Here is a 23889-nt window from a genome sequence, read left to right as displayed (position 1 = left end):
AGCACTGTGCCAATTCAGCAGGCATCAGGGAGGATAAACAGGCTGCTATTACTCAGTTTAACTATGAGCTTCACTGAGCCGAGCACTAGTTAAATGTTTTAGATTTAGAGCTTTCTGTGCTTTGACAGTGCCGCGAAACAAAGTTGTGTGTCAAATTGCTCTTGTGTGTGTGTGTGTGAGGGTGTGTGTGCTATACACATGGTACAGACTGTAAGGGTTGAAGTGCAACAAAAAGTGCAAGGAACCGTATCACACAGAGAAAGGACTACTGTGCGTCTGTAAAAGAGTCTCTGGCTGGTTTCTAAATGACATCAAGTCAAGGACATGAGATGAAGACAGAAGGAGGTTGGCCCCGAAGCATGTTTCTTTGGTGCGGTTTGTTCCCTCCTCCTCCATTTTCTTGCCGCTCTGTTATTGGGGCATCTGAGAGGAGCTGCTCCCGTATGACGCGTCGTCCGATCCGTGCTGGTATCTGTGCCCCTTGACTACCCTTTCATCTGGACAGGAGGACATACCAGTTTGGGATTTTCATTGTCAACTAAAGGCTGAGTCTTTAATATGCTGCAGCTCAATCTGTGAGCGACATATATGACACTATTCCTAGAGAATAAAAGAGATAATAACTGAGCGCTATAAATGGGGTGGAAAAAAAGAAATTCACTCTACCATTCTTTGCCAGTATCAGCACTCTGCTGCTCTATCCAGGACACTCCCCACCCACCCGGGGGGAAATGTAGAAGTCCCTTTAAAAAGTCCAGCTGTGCCTTTGAAAGAGTTTTGTCACACCAGCGATGGGGTGCTTTGAAATGATGTGCCGAGTATCCACAAAGTACGGCTCCCTTTTTTTCCCTGTGACATGGCCCTATATCCTGTGTCACCACACTCCCTCTGTGTGATTTCATATGAAAAGTCAAAATATTTCAGCTTCCATTGTTGACCGTGTCGAGCCCCCGCCTTGGCATTACTGCACTGCAATCACACTCTCGCAGGAGGACACACACGTGACCTTAAATAGGCGCACGCACGCACACACACACACACACACACAGCTTGTTAGAATGAGCGTCACCGCTGTGTCACGCTATCGTTTCGTGTGAAACTCTATCCACTGGCCCCCGTCCTCTGGATCCCAACACTTCCTTATAGTTGAGCCAATCACAAAGCACCCCTTGTGTTACCTGATATCATCTAAGGTGGGGCTAAGGAGGGAGAATAGCTGAGGCTCTGCGAGAATGCCTGTCTGCTTGTGTTTGGTGTGTGTGCGTCTGCGTCCATATCACGACGCACGGATTCCTGGTGTGGCGAGGCTGAAACCGAAGCTGCCCGGGCCCGTTGTTGATAGCCGTGTCTCACCCACTCACCGCCCCAGAGGGAGTCGGGACCAGCACCGCTGCCCAGGGCCTGTCTGTTCACACACGGGCTTGGATTTCACAGGGCTCAAAAATGACTCATCCCCATGAAAGAAAGGAGGGGGGGGGGGCTCTCTGTTGTTTTTCACAAATGTGCGCGCACGCACACAAACGCATAGACAGACACACACATTGCCTGCAATCATAGCTACATCACAGGCTCCGAGAGAGGACCTCGTGGTTTCACACACCTGCCAAAGACAGATGTTGAGAATAAATCAGAGAGAAGCTCTGTGTGAAGAGTCGCTCCACAACGCCTTAACTCCACTAACTCACCACACAGTACCCAAACTGAGAGCAAACAGCTGCACATGACAACACCAGTGATGAAAGCCACAATAGCATGCGGGCACCTGACATGCATAAAGAGAGAGAGAGAGAGAAGGAGAGAGGGGGAGAGAGGGGGGGGATACAGCGTGGTGGGAAAGCAAGGATTCTTTTTCAGTTTCCGTCTCTCAGGCCTCACTTCTGTTTTTAGTGTGTTGTGTGTGTTTGTGTGTGTGTGTGTGTGTGTGTGTGTGTGTGTGTGTGTGTGTGTGTGTGTTTGAGCTATGTTGCCGTGTACCAGCTCCCTTCCTCTGGAGCTGAGGGTTTTTTAAGTGCAATTGTTCTGGAAGAAGCCAAAATCCTCCAACGACAGACAAACAAGTCACAACAAGGCTGAAAGCAGTGTGGGCGGTTTGGAGAGGAAGCTTTTTTTTTTCCTCCCCGCTGCTGACTAGGTGAATTTCACGATTTCTCCATTTAAATATAGCGGCGCTGGGTTGCGAAGAATCAACATACTCACTAAGCCTGCCTACCTTTAAGTGGATGTGTTGTACAATAACATACAAAACAAAGCTTTTTGAGGGGACCGTGACCTCTAAAAGCATAATTGAGGCACCAGCAGAACATCATCCTCCATTCTGTCAGTCAGTGGCAGTCTGGCACACTTCCTGGTTCCAGGAACCATGTGTCAACAAAAAACGGAAAAAGAAAATCCAGATGCATCCACGGAAGAGCGTAGCATTTGTCTACGCTGGCAGCCAGGTCCGTGGGCATCTTTGACTTTTTTTAGCCTTTGTCGTCTAACAGGCATGGAGAGGCAAAGTGGTCTGTGTGAGTGGTGTGTCCGTGTGTGTATGTGTATGTGTATGTGTTGGTGTCATAAAGAGACACCCTTCATGCTTTGGGTCCCAGAAACAGGATAAAAAAGTAACCAGCAGTGCACTGACACCATCTCTTCCTTTGCTGTGCTGGAACTATTCTGTTCTGTCACACCACATAGTGTATTTTTGTGTACCTGTGTGTGTGTGTGTGTGTGTGTGTGTGTGTGTGTGTGTGCCAACTCGGGAAAGAAGCGGTGAGTGTGTGTGGGTGTTTTGCTTTGCCTTGTAATACTTGATAAATCTTCAAAATACACTGTGATGCTCACTATGAAATTATGTTGTTAGAAAAGTCCAAATCCAAAGAATGATGCAAAAAATGATCAAAAAATTACATTGGAATCAAACACAATGAAAGAGATGAGAAAGAAAGTACAGTGGATTAAAGAAGGGAGGAAAGAAAATCCTGATCCAAGAAAAGTTTGCTCCCGTCCGTACTTACAATCACCGGGCAAAATGAAGCCCAACTCTGGCCCTTGTGATGCCGATGAGTCTAACATCCGTGACTCAAGAGGTCAGGCAACCCATCCAGGCTGAGCATTGGGGGTTAAGGGGATGAAACCAAGTGTGAAATGTGAGAAGACAAGCCAACATGGTTTCTCATGCAACAAATAGAAAGGCGACAAACATATCTCTGTGAGTACATGGAACGTGAGGTATGTGAGGAATAAAAGGCTGTCGCGTCACCCGTGATTCACATGAGAGCAAGATGGAAAAAGAATTAGAGTGGCTTTCTGAACTGGCCGAGTTTAGACATGTTAATCAGTTATAGCCCGCTGTACTTCAGACGGGAGGAGTGTAAGCGCATTGGTGTGTGTGTGTGTGTAAGACATATTTAACACTCCTTGGACTTGAGCTGGTTGAGGCAAGAGAAAGATCCAGACAAGAGATAATCCATCTGTTTCCTTACAAAACATATGGAAAAATGCAGAAGCTTCTTTTTTCCCTTTTCCACCCACAATAGCTATTAATATCTTGCACACAACATTTGTTCATGTCCCACTAAGGACTGGAATTCCTGCTGAAGCACATTCATCGTGGAGGGTTAGATAGAGGCGGCCGGGCATTTCAACGCACTTGCCATATGTGTCCCGTGTGAGCGAGGGTGAGCATTTAGTCCCACAGAAATGTGGTCAAATGGATTCATACACTGAGCATTTTCCTCCAAGTCTCTTTTTCTCTCTCACATGCACACACGCACATTTAGGTGAACCAAAGTGACCTAATCCGAACCCCCAGACATGACTGCTCCAGCCATTTAAGCAAAGATAGTCTTTCTTTTCCGCTGTGGAAATAATTTGCTCTAATATCAACAAGGAGCCCTAAATACTAATCACACCGACTACCTGGCAGGAAAGTTGTTCACAGCGGTGCCGAAAACCTGTGTTGAAATGACAGCGCTGTAAATTGTTTTAATTATAGCCGACGCAGATAAGAGCCTGTGGAAACATCAGCCTTTTCTCCAAGCGCCCTGCAAGATCCAAACACACAGTATTCCCTGGAAAACACGGTTGTCTTGAGTGTGTGTATGTGTGTGCGCGCGCATACGTGTGTGTGTGTGTGTGTGTGTGTGCGCGCGTGTGTGTGTGGGAATACAATATTCATTTTGCTGCAGGAGGACAATCTATGCATAACAATGAGAGGCGCTAATGAAATCAGCCATCAACCTGCGATACATACATATTAAAGCAGGACCTCAGAGTGTCATTCGCTTAGTGCATCATTTGTTCCCACTCGTTTTTTTTTTCTTCCTCCCTGCCACCTGACCTTTAGAGTATGCACCCCCTCCCTTACTTCTCCACTCTAAAAATAGGACATGTACCTGCAGTACTGTGGCATTATGTATAACATGCGTGTGTGTGTATGCAGCCTTGTGCCGACATGACAACTCACATCGGAGAATCATTCTGATTTGTGCACTGTGGTCAAACGAAATAAAAGTGCTCCTTTAGCATTTAACTGTAGACAACTATGGATTTATTGTCCAAAGTTTAGGAGACGAACCAGCACCTTTGAACAGACGCCGTGAAGCATTACAAGTGGTGGCCACTGTCAGAGCCCTACCTTCACTATAATGTCATATCAGCTCAGCTGCCGGCGAGAGACGCTCCTCCCTTCCCTTTAAGCATGCTTCACAGCGCCGGTCTCTGTCTCTCCCTCTCTCTCTCTCTCTCTCTCTCTCTCTCCCTAACCCCCACCGACTCCGCTGGCAGGGAAATGGATCCCTCCACCTGACAGTGGCCATTTTGAGCCTTCTCTTCTCTCTCCACTCTACTCCAAGCTTCCTGGTAAACAATGGCAGAGGGATAATTGATCAAACAGCCAGGGAACCCTCCGAGCAGGGGAAGGTCACCGCCCGCCAGCCCGGGGGGGGGGGTTATGTGTGTGTCAATAGGTGGACGTGCATTAGTCTTTCTGTGTGTGCGTGCACATAATACATGTAATGCATCCATCCATGTGTGGGTGACCAACTGTGCAAGAAAAAAATAAGATAGATGTAGACAGACAGAAAGGTATGTGTGTGTATAAGTGTGTGTCTGTGCCTGTGTGTGTGTGTGTGGGGGGGGGGGGTCTCTCTGACGCTCTTGAGCTGCCATTTTTCTTCCCTGACAAAGACTCCATCTGCCACAGAGCCATTTGCTCCTCCCGAGTCGGCAGAGCATTCCGCACGCCGTGTTCACCTTGATGTCACCTCTACGCAGCTCACGCCTTGCTGACGCTGTACACACACACACACACACACACACACTGACAAAACAGGCGCACACAACAACAACACATCTCTCTTCCTCTTGTATACGTGGACGTATATGCTCTCCTACTCTAGCAAACACACACTCTCAGTTTGTGTCATACACACTACACCTTTTCTCTCTCTCTCTCTCTCGCTCACACACACAGACACACACTATGTTGTGTATGTGTCTAGGCAGCAGGCCCCCCTTCTCCCCTGCACGGCTGATATCACTGTGCAACCATCAGCGCTGTGCATTGTGGGAGTGTCTGTTGGGGCAGAGAGAGACGCGACAGGGGCTGAGGGATTCACACGCCTCCGAAAGACAGCCGGAGGGGGGGAGAGAGAGAGAAAGAGAAAGAGAGAGAGGGAGGCAGAACTAGAGATACGGAGGGGGCCGGTAACTGGAAATGAGAGATGGCATTTTAAAGAGGAAGCTGAATTTCACCTGCAATTACCGTAGCTCCGGGGCACATGGCTCGGTTAAGAGACATTTCATTCCAAAGCCACTGCGTATAGCTGCCGCACCGAGCCCTGAGAGGCGCATAAAGAAGCAAGGAGAGGAAAAAATAGAGTGGTGGAAAACACTCCTCTGCCCAAGATGGCCCTCAGCAGATGCACTGATGAAAGAGAGAAGGCGGCCAGGGATGTAACTGGTAAATGAAACCCAGTCGGAAAAGCAGAGACAGGACAGGGAAGGAAACAAGGACGGCTATAAGAGACAGAGGAAAGAAAAAAAGGGCACTTATTCAAGAGGCCCTGACTGGGCCATCTGCACACCAGACCAGACAGCTGAACTGGGCCTCAGAGAGCACGCACACACCCACCCACACACACACACGGAACAAAGAGCAACTACAATTCGATAAACACTCCTACATTTAAGTACAGGAAAAGATGGATGTGTTCAATGATTAATATCATTCTTAGTATTCACTCTTCTGTTTTCACAAAACCTCAATCTTGTTCTCTCCTCCTCTCTCTCTCTCTCAGAACTCCAAATGGAGCCGTAATGGTTTCCCCGAGGCTCGGTGTCCTGGCTAGTTTCACCAGGCACACTGCTGTGTTTCATAGGAGAAGTGTGACTGCACAAATACAGTAATGAGTCCTCACTGGGAGCCGGGGGGCTCCTGGCACTACTAATGGCTCCTTTGGACTGCAGCTGTATCCAGGTTACAACCCGGCCTGGCCGACAGGCCCTGGGACACGCTGGCCCAGTAGGGACAAATGATTTCCAGCCACTGGCATAAACATTGTAGTCAGAAAACCAGGTCCATAGCGGACCAACGTGTGTCTGGTTTTTTCCCCAAATCGGGGAGAAGAAAAGAAGATCTGTCAAAGAGGTTGGTTGGGGGGGGGGGGGGGGGGGGCAGGAAGTTGGGGAGGACGTCAAGAGACCAGGGGCCGCAGTAGAAGCAGAGGCCATGGAATAAAGACAGTTAAGGAGATGTGGTTCGGCCATAAAAGCTGCAGATAGACCCAATAAATATGGAGGCTCTCGTAGGGCAACAGCTGGCGTGAGGGTGGCATAGGGGAGGTGGGGGGGGCACAGGGTGTGTGGTCTCCTACTAATATTCATATTAACAAATGTAGTTTGGTGACTTGTGTATATTCAGCCAACACGACAGTGAACTCTGTGAAAGGCCGATGCGTACAAGCTGGTTTGCACCTTTAAACCCCATAAAGCATGTGACGGATTCATTATCACACCCTTGTACTATGTGTCCTGACGAACTTTTTTTTTCAAAGGGACACGCGACACAAATGTCCCAAAATGACCCCCATCAACCAGTTCAGTAATTGATAACTCTGCCTGGCAATAGCGAACGCTGTTGAGTGAGCCAATGGGTTGGCTGGTCCAATAGATATGTGCATGAAAGCAAAGGCTTGACCATGTGTTGTTTTTTTAACCTGACCGTCAAATAGGCATTAGCCCCCGAGTCCGAGGAGCTCGGATTGCAGTCCAGCGTGTGTGGGGCTAAAAGCTTTGTGATGTACGGGGGCTCCTTGTGTTTCATAAATGACTGGCATGCAATTACGTTACATTACGACACCCAAACTCTGCACTGTGTGTCCAACATCTCCCCACTACAACAAACACATTAACGTCACGCGCTCGCACACACACACAGAAACCCACTCCCATTGTTGCCCTCTCTGGGAAAGCTCACAGCTTGGGTCCTTTAGCTCCTGTTTTGTGTGACCCTCCATTCAAAATGGCCCCCTCAAGACCAGGCACATTATAACACTGGGACAGGCAGCCCCCGAGTGGACTGAGGGTCCCGCGGGTGCAAGCAGTGATTCATGGCACAAGGGTTTCTAAAAGAGCAGCCTCGCCCCACGCCACGGTGACAGGGATCGGGGGGGCTGTTTGGCAACGGGGGTGAATGAAATGAAATGTCTGGCTAGAGGACCGAACCCTGTTGAGAACAGGCGACATGGGGAACAGTCGGTGTGTGTGTGTGTGTGTGTGTGTGGAGGGACAGAGAGAGAGACTTGAGTTGGTAACACCCAACTAATGCTGGGAGTGTGTCTGCTGAATCTACAACGCTTCCTGTCCCGAGGACAAATCTCACGGCGGCTTCTTTTTAAACAATCTTAGCTCGGAGGCAAGTGCAAAGTACTAAATGTTTAGGAGTTATCTTGAACACTTCCCCAATCCAACAGAGCAGCAGTTTAAAGGGCACGGGGAAGAAGAAGGAGCGGGGGGGGGGAAAAGACACAGCGAGAAACAAAAGGCTCATGAATAAGAGCTGAAAAATGATAGTAGTCGGCGGGAATGGATGAAACCCTTTTCAGCTCCTCTGACAGGCAGCGAGACACACAAATTCTCTCCCCTCAGGCTAGAAGGTGTAATTTCCTCTTCCACTGTCACAGGAGCCATGTAAAAAAATAATTTGTAGCTCAATGAGTGACTGCGGTAATGTACAACATGTATGCACAACTCCATCTATCTATCGTTCATCTATCTATTTATCTTTTTTCCTTCTATCTATCAATTTGCATGTCTACCTTCTATTTATCTTGTTTCATTCTATCTATCAATTTGCATGTCTACCTTCTATTCATCGAATTCTATCTATCAATATGTCTCTCTGTCTGTCTCTCTGTCCGTCTATCCTTGGAGATCAAGACACTCAGAATAGAAACACTGGCATGCTGCTCCGTTGTAACACACGGTGGGATGCGGATGGAAATGCTGGCCGCACAGGACACACACACACACACACGCACACACACACACACATATAAAGAGCGGACTGCTGTGGGGCTGACGCAAGACTATCTCTGTCTCACGTGTCTCTCCCCTACGGCCGCCCGCTGCTTCTGACCTTCGAGATGTTTTTCTCTCCCCGTCTCCCTCTCCCTTTATTCCTCTCTATTTCGCACTCACACAACACACACACTCGCTCACTCTCAAACATGCGCGCAGCCCCCTCGCTGCTCCCCCTTTGCTGCACACCTCCCAGCCACTTCGTACTTTGTCATTAAAAGGCATTGCATTTCCAGCTTGGATCAAGCAGATGGGGCTGCGTAAGCATCGCCGCTCCTTTGCCGCGGCACCTTGGCTTAAGCCCGGAGCGTCCATGCGCATTACGTGCAAGTGAACAGACACACACACACGCACAGCCTTCCTGGAACCGGAGCATCAGCCGGGTTGTGGATGGCCGCTTCTTCAGGGCGCTGTGTGGCCGTGTCGTGTATCTGGTGTGGGCGAAAGACACGCTCTGCACAGCGAGAACGCCAAACGGCCGAGACACAAAGGTGTCGTGTCCGAGCAGAGTCTTTCACTGACATATTTGTTTCTCCTTTCTGGAGACCAATGGTTTTATGCCTAGTAGAGGCAAAAACACTGACAAATATGCTCACAGAGAGTTCAATGGGTTCACACACACACACACACACACACACACACACACACACACACGTGAATGTAATATAATTATATCCCCATGCCATTAGACACAATTCTCTTTCCCTTCGTTCTTCTCTCAACATTTGCATATTCCTTTGGGTGTTTGAGTTGAGCGGCTCTTTCCTCTCTCCTTCTCTTGTCTTCCAAGCAACAAATGTCAGCTAATTACACTAGAGCTGTTTTGGATGAGCTCCATCTCTCCCTGTGCTCCGCTGTGCTCGTTTTCCATGGGGCTGCAGGAGAAGCCAGGCAGCCAAGACATGAATGTAGGGGATGATCTACAAGGCTGTAGATCCCCCCCCCCCCCCCCCCACCACCACACACACACACACACACACACACAACCAGCCACCTCCCTAGAAATTGATTCCCCAAGAGAGGGCTCATCAATACTTATCAGAAATGGTACAACCCAGCTTGTGCCAACCGGCAGGAGACATGATATCATTCACAGCCAGAGTTGAGGCCGCACCACTTAGATGGAATCACGCCTACTAACATACGAGTCCCAAGAGCCACTCCAGGGGCCTAACATGCATCCCCCCCCCCCCAAAAAAAGACAAAAAACTCTTTTACAAAAGATGCCATTTGATCTGGTGACACCGGACCAACTGGGGCCATCGAGTACGGCAGGAGAGGGAAGAAGTGCAAGTCATTGTCTGTGCGTGGAACAACAAACTGCCACCTCGGTGCGTGTGTGTGCAAACTGAAGCCTCGAGGACGCAGCCGCGCCCCTGAGTGCTGCTGACTCGCACACAGAAAGGAGAGTGAGAAAGCAGAGGGAAAAAAAAGACAGGAGAGGACAGAGAGTGGAGGGGATTCACGCTGCACCCAAAACCCAGAGGCACTGCAGGGCACGGCTAACAACAATTTAAATTTGGATCCGAACACCTCGCAGAGTCAAAGGATGTTTATTAGGAGCGCACGTTTCAGACAAATATTCTGATTAGAATGGGAGAAATCTAATTAATTGCTTGATTCACTGAATGAACCGAATTTGTATTGCAATCATAACAACTGCTTTTCAAGGGGCTCTTGTTAAATTTAATTGGGGAAGAGAAAAAAAAGAAACATCGTCTTTCACTGAATGAATGAAAATCAAATTAGGCCTGAAACTGGAGGAGTCTGCAAGTTTGTTCTACCGGGCCAAAGCAAGAAGAAGGGAAGAAAAAAAACAGTGTAAAAGCAGAAGTGAGTGAGAGTATATATTTATAAAAGTCACGCTCCAACTATTTTGTAACACGCAGAATACATACGCCGGGGGCACCGGAGTGAAAGAGAGGAAATGTGAATATTGTTAAGTATACTGTGTACTCACTGTTAGAGATGTCTTCAGCTCTTTGACATAACTGCTGTAACACCTGGGGAAGAGGCAAAAAAAAGGATTGCTGTGGTTCAGGATAACAAATACAGTCTGGCTGAATGAAGTGTGTTTCCAGCGTGCTTTCTCTTATGATAGTATGTTACATTTTATACATGTAATGTGTAAAACAAAAACGCAGGAAATGTTGTTTCTTTTTTTCCATTTGAGAGAAGGGGATTTAGCCGTCTAATAGTAGCTGGATATCAAGCTCACAGTTACACAGCTTAGTATTTGTGGTCTGAGACACATCAAACAAAAAGTGCAGTAACATCTGAAACACAGCTGCGCACGCACACACACACACACACACAGAAAGATACTCACACAGACAACAAGTATCTTTCTTCCCGAGCCCTGGCCTGCGAAACCTGTTTGTTAGAAATGGATCTCCACACTGGAGCTCTGAGTGTGAGGATATTTCCCCCAAATACAAGACGGCTCTTGCAGAGAACCAAGCCTTAGCGGCGTTCTCACGCCCAATCTCTCACGCATTGTCTCTTGGGCCCTCCTGTGCTCTCGCAGAGCCTAATCTGAGTGGCTCACCATAACAGACGCCACCCTGCTCTGTGTGCTGGGCTGCGGCAAGCAAACACGCGCAGGTTTTACTGCTTTTATTCACAGTAGCGTGCGTGTGGCGTTCGATATCGGCGACGTCCGACTGACACGGGGACTCTGGAGGGGAGCCCGGTGGTACGAACACACATACACTTGGAAGCGGGCTCCGACTCACACAGACTGTGTGTGTGTGTGTGTGTGTGTGTGTGTGTGTGTGTGTGTGTGTGTGTGTGTGTGTGTGTGTGTGTGTGTGTGTGTGTGTGTGTGTGTGTGTGTGTGTGTGTGTGTGTGTGTGTGTGTGTGGAGGGGTAGCTATATAACAAGGTTGTGTTGACAGTAAACACATCCATCTGGTCCCAGGGAACAGAATCACGCCTGGTGGTGCACTTCATCACCGCGGCAACGGTCAACTATTAAGATTCTAAAATATTTCATTCAACGACAGAATCTCTCACACGCTGTTTAAGAGAGAAGTCGTTTTCACAGCTTTGTGTGGATTTCTATAATAGTTCCTCTAAATGTTCCTGGACCTTGTATGAATGACACCCACGCTGAGTGAATGGATGTATTGGAGCTAATTGTGTCTTTCTAGATGCCCTCCAGTAACGTCAAAGTCCGCGGCCCATAATGCAACGCACATCTGTCATTACAGCTCAATTTATCATTAAACAGAAATCCCCCGCACTGATGGTGTTGATGATAATCGCAGTGATCGAACTGCAATGGTTCCCTTCATTATCTACACTCTCACACACACACACACAGACAGACCCACACAAATACTTTGATAACTCATCGCAGTGATAATGATAACAGAAAGCCAGGTAGGCTGAATTCATCTTCAGCTTTTTCATAAAAGCCTATTAGTGGATGATTAAAGGATCTCTGCTCATAGGGCCTCAGCACAGAAAATGATTTGCCAGCCACGAGGCAGGTGAATTACACTGGATAAGAAAGCCAGTGCTGTCTGCCATCATTTGCCTGACTGAGAGTCAGGCTGTTAGTCTATTAACCTCATTTTACTGCAAGATATTAGCAGTTTTACATCAACGGCAGATAAAATATCGCACTACATGCATTTTTTCCATTTGCAGCCTCCTTCAAAACGCACTGTCCTCATGAATCATGTCACTATCGTACAATGTCGGCTGCGGCTAACAATTGTTTTCATTTTCAATTAAGAAGGATTATTATTTTTCATCGTTTGGGCTGTCAAAGGGTGCCTTCTGACACGCAAGTTGAATATATTTAAATATCTTGCTTTGTCTGACGGACAACAGAAACTCCCCAAAAATGATATTAAGTTCACTGACACGTCAGGCAAAAAAGGGAAATAATAACTCGTGAAGAAGAAGAAGGATTCACTGTGCAGAATACATGTAGTTAGTCACGTTACACAAAGCTGTTTGTTACTGCCTATGACAAACAAAGTGCCACAATAAATGGCGGCCCAAAGTCATCGCAGAACTCACTACTAATTTGTTTTTATAGCCGGCAATTCATAGTCATTTCCGTCTAACAGCAAAAAAACAAACCGAACAAGAAAATGGAACTCTCTGTTAAAGTTAGAGCGCCGTGCATTTACACTGCAGGCGTGTTCGCACACGGAGGGTGTTCAACAGGACTGTCATGACGTCTGCCTAAATTGTCTTGTTTGGTTTCCTAATCTGAAATAAGCCCCATTGCCTCAGCCACACAGATGTTGACTTTGCTTTAGGATTCATTCAGCTGCTCTCAGGCCTCTGCACAGGGTTAAATGTGAGGGTCAGACTCCTCCTTTTTTAACAGCCACAGAAAGAGAGAAAGACAAAAGAGGAAAAGCAGAAGAAGAAGAAGAAGAAGAAGAAGAAGAAGAAGAAGAAGAAGAAAAAGAAGGGGAAAAAAATGTCGGTCACCATGTTTCACAAAAACCTCTAGTGCAGTTTGAGCAGGGAAAACAAGTGTACTCTAAATACACACACATTGAGATTGGCCTAAAATCCCTTGCGTTTTAATATTTGATGTTTTGTTAGAAGAGCGACACTGGCGAGGTGTTTGTCTCTGTTGATCTCCGGCACACCGGGCCCTGTGGGAGCTCAGCTCGGGGGATTTGGCCGCGGACATTTTCCTGAAGACCCTCGGAACAAAACAGGCAAGTCTTGACAGTCCGTCGGCCACTGAGTCGTCACACAATCAGTTGCAGGAAACCAATCCCTAAATAGCAGTGATTCATCTCCTCATCACACACAATGCCAGTACACAGTGCACAAAGACACGCTCTCTCTCTCTCTCTCTCTCTCCCTTCCTATCTTTCTCAACCCCCTTCCCCCCGGTGTGGTCTCTCATGCTGCTTAAAAATAAGTGCTTCTCCCAGCTTTCTTTGCCCTGTGATTTACTGGCAGTGTTTAACTGCAGGGCAGCATCTTTTATTGTTACACGATCTGGGGCTGAAAGCTGACAAAATGGAATCTCTGCACAACTACCTTTTGTATGTGAGTAAGTGTGTGTTCAGGGCGAAGTAGGGAGCGGGCCGGAGGAATAAAGAACTTGTGTGTGAGAAACGTTTGTCTAAGTGCAATTCAAATCCTCCTGGTGCTGCGTGTGTGTGTGCGCGCGTGTGTGCGTGTGTGTTTGTCATTCCACTAAATGGTTTCTTCCTTGACTTGATGGAGCAAGTCCCATCTCAAGGGAACGGGTTACAAATACACACACAAAGTAAAGCGCTCTGAGACCGGCGAAAAGCTCAGAACATTAGTCTGATCCATTTGAGAGGTAGAATATATATATATAAATATATATATGAGGAATACCAAGCTAAGATTGTGTGCGTTTGTCTCTTTTTGCCCGTGTTTGTGTGCACGGTTTTGTGTTGCTATGATAACGGCCTACTGCAGCATTGGCCAATCTACTTCCTTCCTTGCTTTTTTTTCGAGATAACTCTACAGATGTGAGGTCGTCGTGGCCTCACCAGTGACTGCCCAGACTTGCGTTCAGTAACAACGGCATCAGTGCGGCGTGTGAGCGGACCGCCGGGCTGCAGCAGAGCCCCCCCTAGCTCAACAGGTCCGGTGTGTCGTTACAGCCGTGATTATCCATCAGCATGACGTGTGAAGGTCAGCATAGCCGTGACCAGCACAGCTGTCACATCGCCTCCCAGCAACCTCTTGGCTAACTCGTCTTTCCAAAACACTCAGCGCAAAACACGTTCGAGTGGGGATCACAGGGGGGGCGGGGGGGACAAGGCCAACAGAACATGCCTATGACCAGCGCCGTGCTTGCCTCACAACACCTCCACTCAATAATAACACGAGACGGGGCGAAGAGGGGCCGAATCGGTGTCAAGACATCTGCAACAAAGAGGAAACTGTTGGCGTGCACCTCTGTGAAAATGGCCGTGACGTCTGTTAGTGTTGGCTCTCAAGATTTTATTCAACACCCAATACAGCCGCAATATGAAATGACTACCAGCCCTGCTGCAGGAGAGGAAAGTGCTACAGAGGCTCTGTGTGGAGAGCAGATGTGAATCCACTTTGATTTCAATGCCTGTGTTTGTTTAGATGTGTGTGTGTGTGTGTGTGTGTGTGTGTGTGTGTGTGTGTGTGTGTGTGTGTGTGTGTGTGTGTGTGTGTGTGTGTGTGTGTGTGTGTGTGTGTGTGTGTGTGTGTGTTCGCATTTGTGTGCAGTTTCTATTAAATGGATCTGCTGTCTCCTTGATCAAGGGAGTCAATAAAGGGCCAGTCCTGTCAAACCCTCCTGGGTAAATGTGTGTGTGTGTGTTCATATGTGTGTGTGTGTGTGTGTGTGTGTGTGCGTGTTATGGTCAGAATTTGAAGTGCTCTGACAGGTGAGTGATTGAGTGCTTTCATTTCCCTCCAGCGACAACAAGACATGCACACACAAACACGTACATAGCATACACACGCAGACACACACAGACACACACACACACACACACAAAGTGGAGGATGGAGAGCGGGAGAGAGCGAGAGGGAGCAGGAGAGAGCTGTTGTTTCCTAAAGGATGCTGCTCCTGCCTGCATGCTTAAATTAGCTCTAAATGTTTGGATTACACACGGGAGCTCTCACAGAGGATTTAGCAGCCGTAGCCTGGAGGATGTGTGGATCTTTCCATCTACATCCAAACACGCGCATGCACACACACACACACACGCACTGCCCACACACAGATCACAAACATATGCCACTCAATTATCACTCCCTATATGCTGAGAAGCCTCGACAACATAACATGAGTCAGACAAAAGATGGGCGAGATTTTAAAAAGCAACACGCAGCTCAGAACGCTGTCAACAGCACAACGCTCCACTTTTTTAAGAGTGCAGCGTTGGCTTCTGCTTGGGGGTGGGGAGGAGAGGATATGCTCGCTGACATAGAGACAGGGAGAGAAAGAGAAGGGGAATGAGGGAGGTCAGCGCCCCCGGTCTCAGATAAAGGCCCTCTCCCTCCCTTCTGCCTCGGCTTTCCAAGCCCCTGCCAGGATCGAGAGGCGTCTCACGTTACAGCTGTCTCTCAGTGTCATCGTTCAGAAAGAGGGCGAGCACAAGCGGCGGAGAGAGAGACAGACAGAGGGGGAGAGAGACAGACAGACACAGAGATAAAGAGAAAGGAGGGGGGAAAGCGGGACAATGCCAAAGGCCGAATGGGGCTGGGGCTTTCATTACGGGACAAGAGAAAAACAACGACAGCAGCAGGAAGGAGGCCTCGTGGTTTGGCTTTTTAATAAGTAAAGTTAATGCAACATCCATTTTCACTACAACGAAAGACGCCGCAATGGGCTTTGACCTTTTCCAGACAAATTATATCAAAACGCAGTGTGTAACAGGGGGGCTAGTCAGATAATTTCCTTTGCACCATGAGGGACTAACAGGACACTTAGGGGAAGGCGAATGGAGAATAAATGTTTCACTATCTTGTTTAGTGTGGAGCGAGAACCTGAGACAGAGACACAGAGAGAGAGAGAGAGAGAGAGAGAGAGAGAGAGAGAGAGAGAGAGAGAGAGACTAGGCTCGGAGTGAGGCCGCGTGCTGTGGAGCTTCTTTGGATAAGACACTGTTGGGTCGTCTCTTATTCTCATGAGTACCTGTTTCTAGCGTTGAAATGCTAAAAACAACGGCTTGTCCCCAGTTCAGTGATGACTAATCCGATGATATCAAGCATTTCGGCTGCCGCTCCTAACAAGGTGAGGCTAATGTGGGTCAGCGCTAGTTAAAATTTAAATCATTTTTGTCTGGAGATAAATAGGAATTCCAGATAAAAAACTTTACGAAGGGAAAAGCGTATTGTGTACAGTTTATTGCTGCGACACAGTACCGCCCACACAGCCGACCGCTGATTGTACGAGTGTGGTGTGCATAAAACAACTGAGCAAACACACGCATAGACAACTGCATCGCTCACAAGTGCTCTCCTGTTTGTTTCCGTCCTCCGTCCTTGTCATTTCTCATGGCGCTCCGTAGGAGTTAAATATTTAAAATTCTGGCTTAGCTCGGAGCAGTCTTTGCCAGCGCAGCTAAAATAAAAAGCCTTTGTGGCAGGAGTGACCAGATTTTAAATGCTGAAGAAGATCAATAAATGGGGGCTGTCGAGGCGCAATCTCATCTATGTGTTTGTGTGTGTGTGTGTGTCCTGTCCCTATGCGTAAGTGCTCTGACAGCAAGTGTCTGTGTGTGTATGTGTGGATGTTTGTGTATGTGTCTATGTGCATCCAAGCACCCACCTCACAGCTCCCCTGCCTGCTACTAGCTATTCTATAGTATCATCAAGAAGCCCAGTGGGCCGGGAGGCGCACCAGTAAAGAAAACCATATCGTTCCTATTCCCACATCAGAGAAACCGTCTGCCCATTTCTTTTCCATTCAGCGGTGTTCTTTTTTTCCCATCCGCGCGCAGCCAGCATGGGAGAATCGTGGGGAAAGGAGTAAAGACGGGCTCTTTGCTACAGATTGATAATGTCAAGGTGGGGTAAACATCAAATAGCAGGTTTCCCAGTCCTCATTTTCATCATCGAGTTCCTCCTACAAACACAAACTGATGGGATCCTGGACAATATGGGCAGGTATAGAATAACCCAAATATGATGTTTATGCTGATCCAATCCAGCCTGTTTCAACTAATGTTAAGAGGCTTATTCGTTACACTTGTGTTATTTCTATTGTAGAGAAGAAATCATTCCATATTGATGCCATTTTTGGGGGGTGGGGGCATTAATTGGATGCTTTCAGCTTTCATAAAGTGATAACCTTCTTCTTTAAAACGTGATTCTGTGTTGGAGGCAAACAGCAAATGACTCACACTCGTGTGCACAATATTCCATGGCTCCACGAGACGTCAAGTGCATCTGTATTTTCTCCTTCCACTCTAATGTTACATTTACAAAAACAACCTTGAAGTGGAAAAATCATCGGGACCGTTTGAGACTTCATTAAAAGAAAACTAGCGCACGCTCTCTAAACAGGGCCTCTCTTTGGAAGGGGGAATTCAACCTTTGCACCTTGCTGGTGGAAAGAAACAGGCATCCGAAATGAGACGGAGCCAGCACAAACAACCTTGACTTTCATCAAGGAAATTCTCACATTGAATGATAAATAGAGGCCCGGGGGACGAGCAGCCAAGAAGCAGCTCATCGTCTTTCCCTCCCAAATTTGGCCACTCCGTCTCCTGTCTCCTGAAAGTCAACGCAGGGTGACCCGCTTGCACTTTACACTGGTTATTGTTCGGTAATTAATCCACCATATGTAATCCACGCAGAAACGTACAGACAACGAAAACGGCTGTTGATTTGTTTAGTCTTAATTAACAGTCGAGATTGTTCATTTGTTACAACAGTGGGCTTACGGGCCCTATCTCATTAGCTGGGCTTTTCAAAACACAGATGCAGTTCTCATTACACCGACAAGCGAGCAGACAGTTCTGCTTGAATCCAGCTCGAATATTTAAAGAGGCTTCGCCTTCAAAAAGTGGCCGTCAGCGAGCACGCACTTTGGACGGTGTCTTGTGTAACCTGATGATTATCGGGACGTCCAGCGTACCTACCGGGGCTACCGAAATAGCAAGGCAACATAAGGTTAGGTAGATCAACTGAGAGCTAACCGACTTTCCTGCTCAGAGGACGTTAACCCGCATGTGAACACGTTCCAATACGCGAGCTGACTGCCGGGCGCCGTGACAACGCACAGCCAGGGCCATCAGCGCGGGGCGGGGACAGGCGCGGCGGTTGGGTCTGTAGCAATAAAAGGCCCGATCAGTCTAATGCCTGGGAGCTTTTTAGGGCCTTTGCCCAAACGTGGCTTCTTCTCAAAGGACCATTAGCCTTGTGGGATTAAAAGTCCTGCGTCTCTTGGTGCATTATTTCAGTTGTTATCGTTGTTTTTTTTGTGCGTGCGTGTGAAGGCTGACCGATGGTCAGCGAGGGATGAGCAATTATGACCAGGGGTCTGTCTAACATTAGTTCCTGAATCATTTGGTTAACACAGAGCAGACCTCAACTTCCTCTCTAGATTTTCTCAGCTCCGTGTCAGCGCTAGCATGCAGAGATTTGACAGGGCTCCCAGATGGCCGTTATTATCAATGAACTGTTTGTGGGTCCAGCTAATCTCCCTCTAAATACAAAATGCTGATTAAAGTGGCATGGGATATTTAGTATGGGAGTGATGAACATACTTGATATAGCACTACCGTTAAAAAATGATGGTAAATTAAACAAAAGTGTGGTAAAGTAAGATAAATTATGTAATACCGTGGAAAATGCAGTTGGGATAAGTTTGGCTCAATTGGCTGCAAAATCACACTGTTAGAAATGAACCATATACTATTTTTTTGGTTATGTCTGCCTGTACTGATACCAGTATCAAAACAACGTGTTAATTATTCATTTTGTAACATGTATACCAAAGGTTTCTGCAACCGGTAAAGGGGATCCCCACACTTTTGGTATGGCGTTTGCTTTGTTATTACATTTATTAAAGCAAAGGAAGTTGTTACAATGCACTGATACGTTCGCTGTGACATCACTCCCGTTGCACAGCGATACTGTAACACACTGATGGCTTGATCGATGCGCACCCATCGTGTACACCTAATAAATGTCACTTCACTTCATTTACAAAAGAACACAAACTATGGGTTTCCTCCACATAGAAAGAAAAAAAGAGAAAAAGGAGTCCTATATTCAATAGCAAAGGATTATAGAGAATATAGCCATGTGTGCACACGGGATTGTCTTCTCAAAAGCTGCCCAAGTTCTGTCAGATTCAGCACCCCCAGACACAGAGCTCGTGAACCTAATTTCACCTAATCAGCTTAGTCAATAGCAACCGTTTGCTGTGACTTTGGTAGACATGCAAATAGGGCTTAACTATGTCTATCCTTAATTCCTGAATGTTCAAGTCAAGCAGCCGTCCTCCTTTATCTCCTCAAAAACAACAGTTCCAATTTGAGAGAGAGAGAGAGAGCGCGACAGCGATAGATGAAACTCAAGCCGAGAGGTTTTTTTTCTTGGCCTGGCAAGAAGAGACATCTCTGATTTGAGTGTGCTTGAGGTAGCACAGTTTGCTTTCATTTCAAACCAACATGGCAAACAGACTCTGACAGACTTGTTCCCCTTTCCTCCGTTTTGTTTTTACTCACACTCTCTCAAATTAAGGGAAAGCACACTGCACAAATATATTACCATGTTTTGTTGGTTTGAAACTGCAGCTCTCACACACACACACACACACATGCATATGACAAAAATACAGAGGACAAAATGACGCCGACAACAGATAGTTATAATAGTGGTGGAAAACTGTCGAGACACTGTTCCGTTTCAATTCACTGATACCACTAATGGCTTCTTAGCAGCTCCATGAAATCAAGCAGCTGTCATGTCGATGCATCAGCAGTGAGAGGAGGGAGAGCCATCCCCATAAGGACAGAGGCACCGCGCCTTCATGTTTGGCTAAACATCTGCTCCTCTGCACTCCAGCTTTGCAGCAATAAACGGGCAAACAAAAGAGGTGGGAGGTGAAATGATCAGATTTTCCATTTCAAAGCATTTGTTCCGTTTGCCCCCCCCCCCCCTCCCTCTCCACCGCCTATCCTCTTTCTGGAACTGCCTTGCAGGACACGGGGAAAGAAAGTGGGATCAAGTTTTAACTGTGAGGGACGGAGCGAATACACGAGCTAAAATATCACCTTTTATCGTAAGATGGATGACAGAAATGAAACGAGGTCACCATTTTTCCCAGAGTCTCCAGTCTAAACTGCTGCAAACCGGTGGCTCAGCTCAGCCCGGGGGGGTTGAGGCAGTGTCTGCGCGGCGGGGAGACGCACGTGCGAGTGGGCACGTCTTAAAACACGTCAGTCATCAGTCAAACATTAATTCCGCTTGTGTGTAAACAAACACATGTACACACCAATAAAGGTGTATTTAAAGGGCAGCGCGCACCTTTTTAATCGCATCATTATTTCTAAGATGTCTGATCACTTGTTATTTACATCTCATTTTCCTGGTCTTGCCTTCGTGGGATTCTTGGTATTTAATATGCTCCCTTTCTTTCTTTCTTTCTTTCTTCCCTTTTCCTTCCTCGTGTGCCTCATCCATTCGTGTTGAGTTGCATGGATAAACATAAGGCAGCACAAAGTAAACTTTCGGATCACATTTAACAACATGTTTGCTTGAAAATGACACGGCCGCTTTCGTTTCATGGAGACAGTGGGGTCGTGTCCACCTGCCTCTCTCCAAAAGACACAATCGGGACATACAACGAACACTACGTCACTTTATTTTAGCTTTTTGAAGCAAACGTTTCGACCACGGACCCAAACGGCCGCTTCTCTCGGATAAAACTGCCTTCAAATCATCGCTGACAATCCATTAACACCTTCTTCTTCCTCCCAAAAACCACAAACCGTTTTTTCTTCTATCGTGTCAAAAACTTTGGTTAAACTTGCGACATGAAAGAAGAAGAAGAAGCGTGGATTCATTTCCTTTTAAAGTAGCCCGTGTGTTTGTGTGAGAGATAGTTGGGGGGGGTGCTTAGGGGACGAATCTAAAACAACCAAGATGGCGAGAGCCTTGTTGTTTTTGGAAGGGGCAGAAAAAATGGAGGATATTGTAATATACACAAAGGGATGAATTTCAACAACTCGGCCGAGCCCGCGTGCCTCTCGGTATGAGGAAGCGATAGCAGCTCCGCGGCGGACTGGCCAGCACGAGCGACCCCCAAAAGCTCCCTAACTCTGACCCAACGTGTGTGTCTGTGAGGGGGTGAATATTATACTTTACGTCCGAAGTTAATCCGAACCGAAAGGGGGTATTTATGTATTTGTCGCTAATTGTTTTATTCTGGCGTCGAGGGACCGTTGGGTGCATTTTAACGGCGCAGCGGCGGCGGCTCGCGTGCTGGTTAACGTCCCCCCCCCTCTCGCGCTTTGACGGTTTGCGAACATCCAGCACAAATACATATATAAACACGCAACCAAAAACCGCCAACCACACGGTTGATAAAACAGCACAACAGACAACAACCGTAGAAAGCCCGTGTGAAAAGTTCAATTCCGAAACATTTGAACAAGTTATCAAACAGCGAGAGGAAGGGAAGAGAGGGACACAAAGACGATTCCCACTATCGGGTCACCGCTCACCAGAGGAGCAAGAACGAGAAGAGAAAAACACTTCGTTTTTATATTAAAGAGACGAGGGGAAACAACTTTACGGATTTGACAAAAAAAATGCACCGCTACCGAAAATACAAAAAAAAATCTCCCACTCGATCAAGATACAACCACGAGAAACTATCAACCAGTTTTACACAAGCTGTAAGAAAAAGAAGCGAAGAAAGTAGAGCCGAAGCCAGCTCTCCGCGACGCATCGCTCGCGCTGTGACGAGGGGCTAAACAGCGGCGGTGAAATAAAACACTTACCTTTCTTTAGTTTCGACACTTTACTTATTTCCAACGAGGGTTTTTTAGTTCTACTGTCACTTCGGGTTCGGTCTTCTTCTCGACTCTTTTTTTCCTTGCTCGGTTTTGGTTATGAAAGAGAGGTCGGGGACGAATGATAAAGAAGGGAATTGGGCAGTAATTGAGTCTCGGTGTGTGAGTGAGTGAGTGTGTGTGTGTGTGTCTGTTAGTTACTAACAGCAGATTGAAGGAGACTCTTCTCAAGGTTTATTCAGCTCCACTTCAAGGAGCCGACCTGACGTCAGCTCACTACCGCCACACAAAGAAAACTTATTATTTGTGCAGGCGGCCGCGGTGAGGATACAGTTATTGACCGTTATTATATTACTTTAAATGCGACATTGCCGTTGAGCACGCGCAGCACCGGCGGCTTGAGGCGGTAACTTTTATTTATCGTGTTAATCCGCACGGCCCTACATGGCGATTATTGGCCACCAGTGTAAACAAATAACGCAATAAATAGGCTACGTCTAAAATGACAACAATAAAAAATAACACGCGAATTTGTTGGTGGGGGGGGGGGGGTTGCCCCATGAAAGACACAACTTTATTATAACTTTGATCAGTTGGATTCCATATTTTATGTCCATTATGGTTGGAATTAATTCCTTAAAAGCGGCATTTACAGAAACTACATCACATTCTCCCTGCGTGTAGTATAGCCTTCAATCATCTTCGGGTGTCACACAGCAACACTTGATTATTATTTTCTTTACAGATGTATTTGTAATAGTGCCTTATTAATTACATATATCTTGCATGTGTGTTAAATGACTCAATTGAACGGTCTGTGGCTCAGCCAAGTGAAGTTGGTCTCAGGTGGACCCATCACTGATGAAATACATTTTTAATGCCTGATTCACACATTAGTTGCTATACAAAAAGCAATTCATTTTTCAATGAGTTACATGGATCTATATATCTTAATTTGTCCTGTACAACTATCTATACATCCATATATCTATTTATATATCCATCTAAGGTACAGGCATTTATCAATAGTGATTCCTAGGATTCCTAATGGTGTGTCCTACCATTAACTGACCAAACGATGATCCCCTCAGAAGACAATACATGATCACACAAATACAAATGAGTTCCACACAGGCTCTAATTCACAAGGCATTTGCCAAACAAAAAGAGAAATGGGACAGACCTAGCTCGGGATAGGATCAATACGTTGCCTGGCAAAGACAGCCATCTGTGCATATAATTGTATGCTTTACCTCCTCTTCTGAACACACAATAAGCAACAGGCTGAAAGCAGGCCCTCTGACCCAGACTGGGTTTCCAGACGGGGGAAGATTATTTCATTCAACTGGAAAACAACAAGGGGGTGGGGTGATGGGGATTTTTTTCTTCTTCTTTTTTTTTTGCAGATGGAGTGGGCAACTGTTCTTATACGCCCCACCCTGCTGAGGATGAGGTTGGGTCACAGAGCCAGAGCCAACTGGTGTGTGTGTGTCTCTCTGCAAGTCACACCCAGTTGTATCCATTTCAGGCATATTATGCCGAATTAACAAACAGTTTACTGTTAGTTTATGGACACCTCCTAAATTTCGCCACCAACAATGAGTTCATTGTTGGTGGCGAGATTGAGTGATGGAGCGTTGGTTTACAGGCACATTCATATGAATGCTTCATAAACATTATGAATGACCATAAATGCATCCTGTCTCGCGCTCTACGCTGTTACGTCACCACCTCCCAAAAGTGTCACCCTGACGGTTTTGATGCCGCTGCAAGAATTGCAAAGATGTTGCTCAGAAATCATTTTTATGTATAAAAAGAAGAGGGGGGGGGGGGGTAAAGGGTGGTGGGGGCG

General features: G+C 46.8%; 1 protein-coding gene across 20 annotated transcripts in view; it reads right to left on the bottom strand.

Moving 5' to 3' along the window:
* Positions 1 to 22331, bottom strand: part of baz2ba (bromodomain adjacent to zinc finger domain, 2Ba) — a 60658-nt gene extending 38327 nt beyond the window's left edge. For 18 of the 20 annotated variants that reach the window (XM_037454461.2, XM_037454487.2, XM_037454548.2 and 15 more), the window contains exons 1-2: positions 22026 to 22331; positions 10523 to 10565 (exon numbers count right to left, since the gene is read on the bottom strand). The gene's annotated coding sequence lies outside the window, so the exon portion shown is untranslated. Of the gene's footprint in view, positions 1 to 10522; positions 10566 to 10891; positions 11011 to 22025 lie in introns of those variants that run through there. The other 2 variants (XM_037454470.2, XM_037454479.2) reach the window with 2 other exon arrangements.
* Positions 22332 to 23889: the final 1558 nt, after the last annotated feature.

The sequence above is a fragment of the Pungitius pungitius genome, chromosome 4 (assembly GCF_949316345.1).
Source record: "Pungitius pungitius chromosome 4, fPunPun2.1, whole genome shotgun sequence".
NCBI classification, from domain to species: Eukaryota; Metazoa; Chordata; class Actinopteri; order Perciformes; family Gasterosteidae; genus Pungitius; species Pungitius pungitius.
The sequence above is the reverse complement of the archived record's forward strand: the minus strand, read 5'-3'. Positions and strand labels throughout refer to the sequence as shown.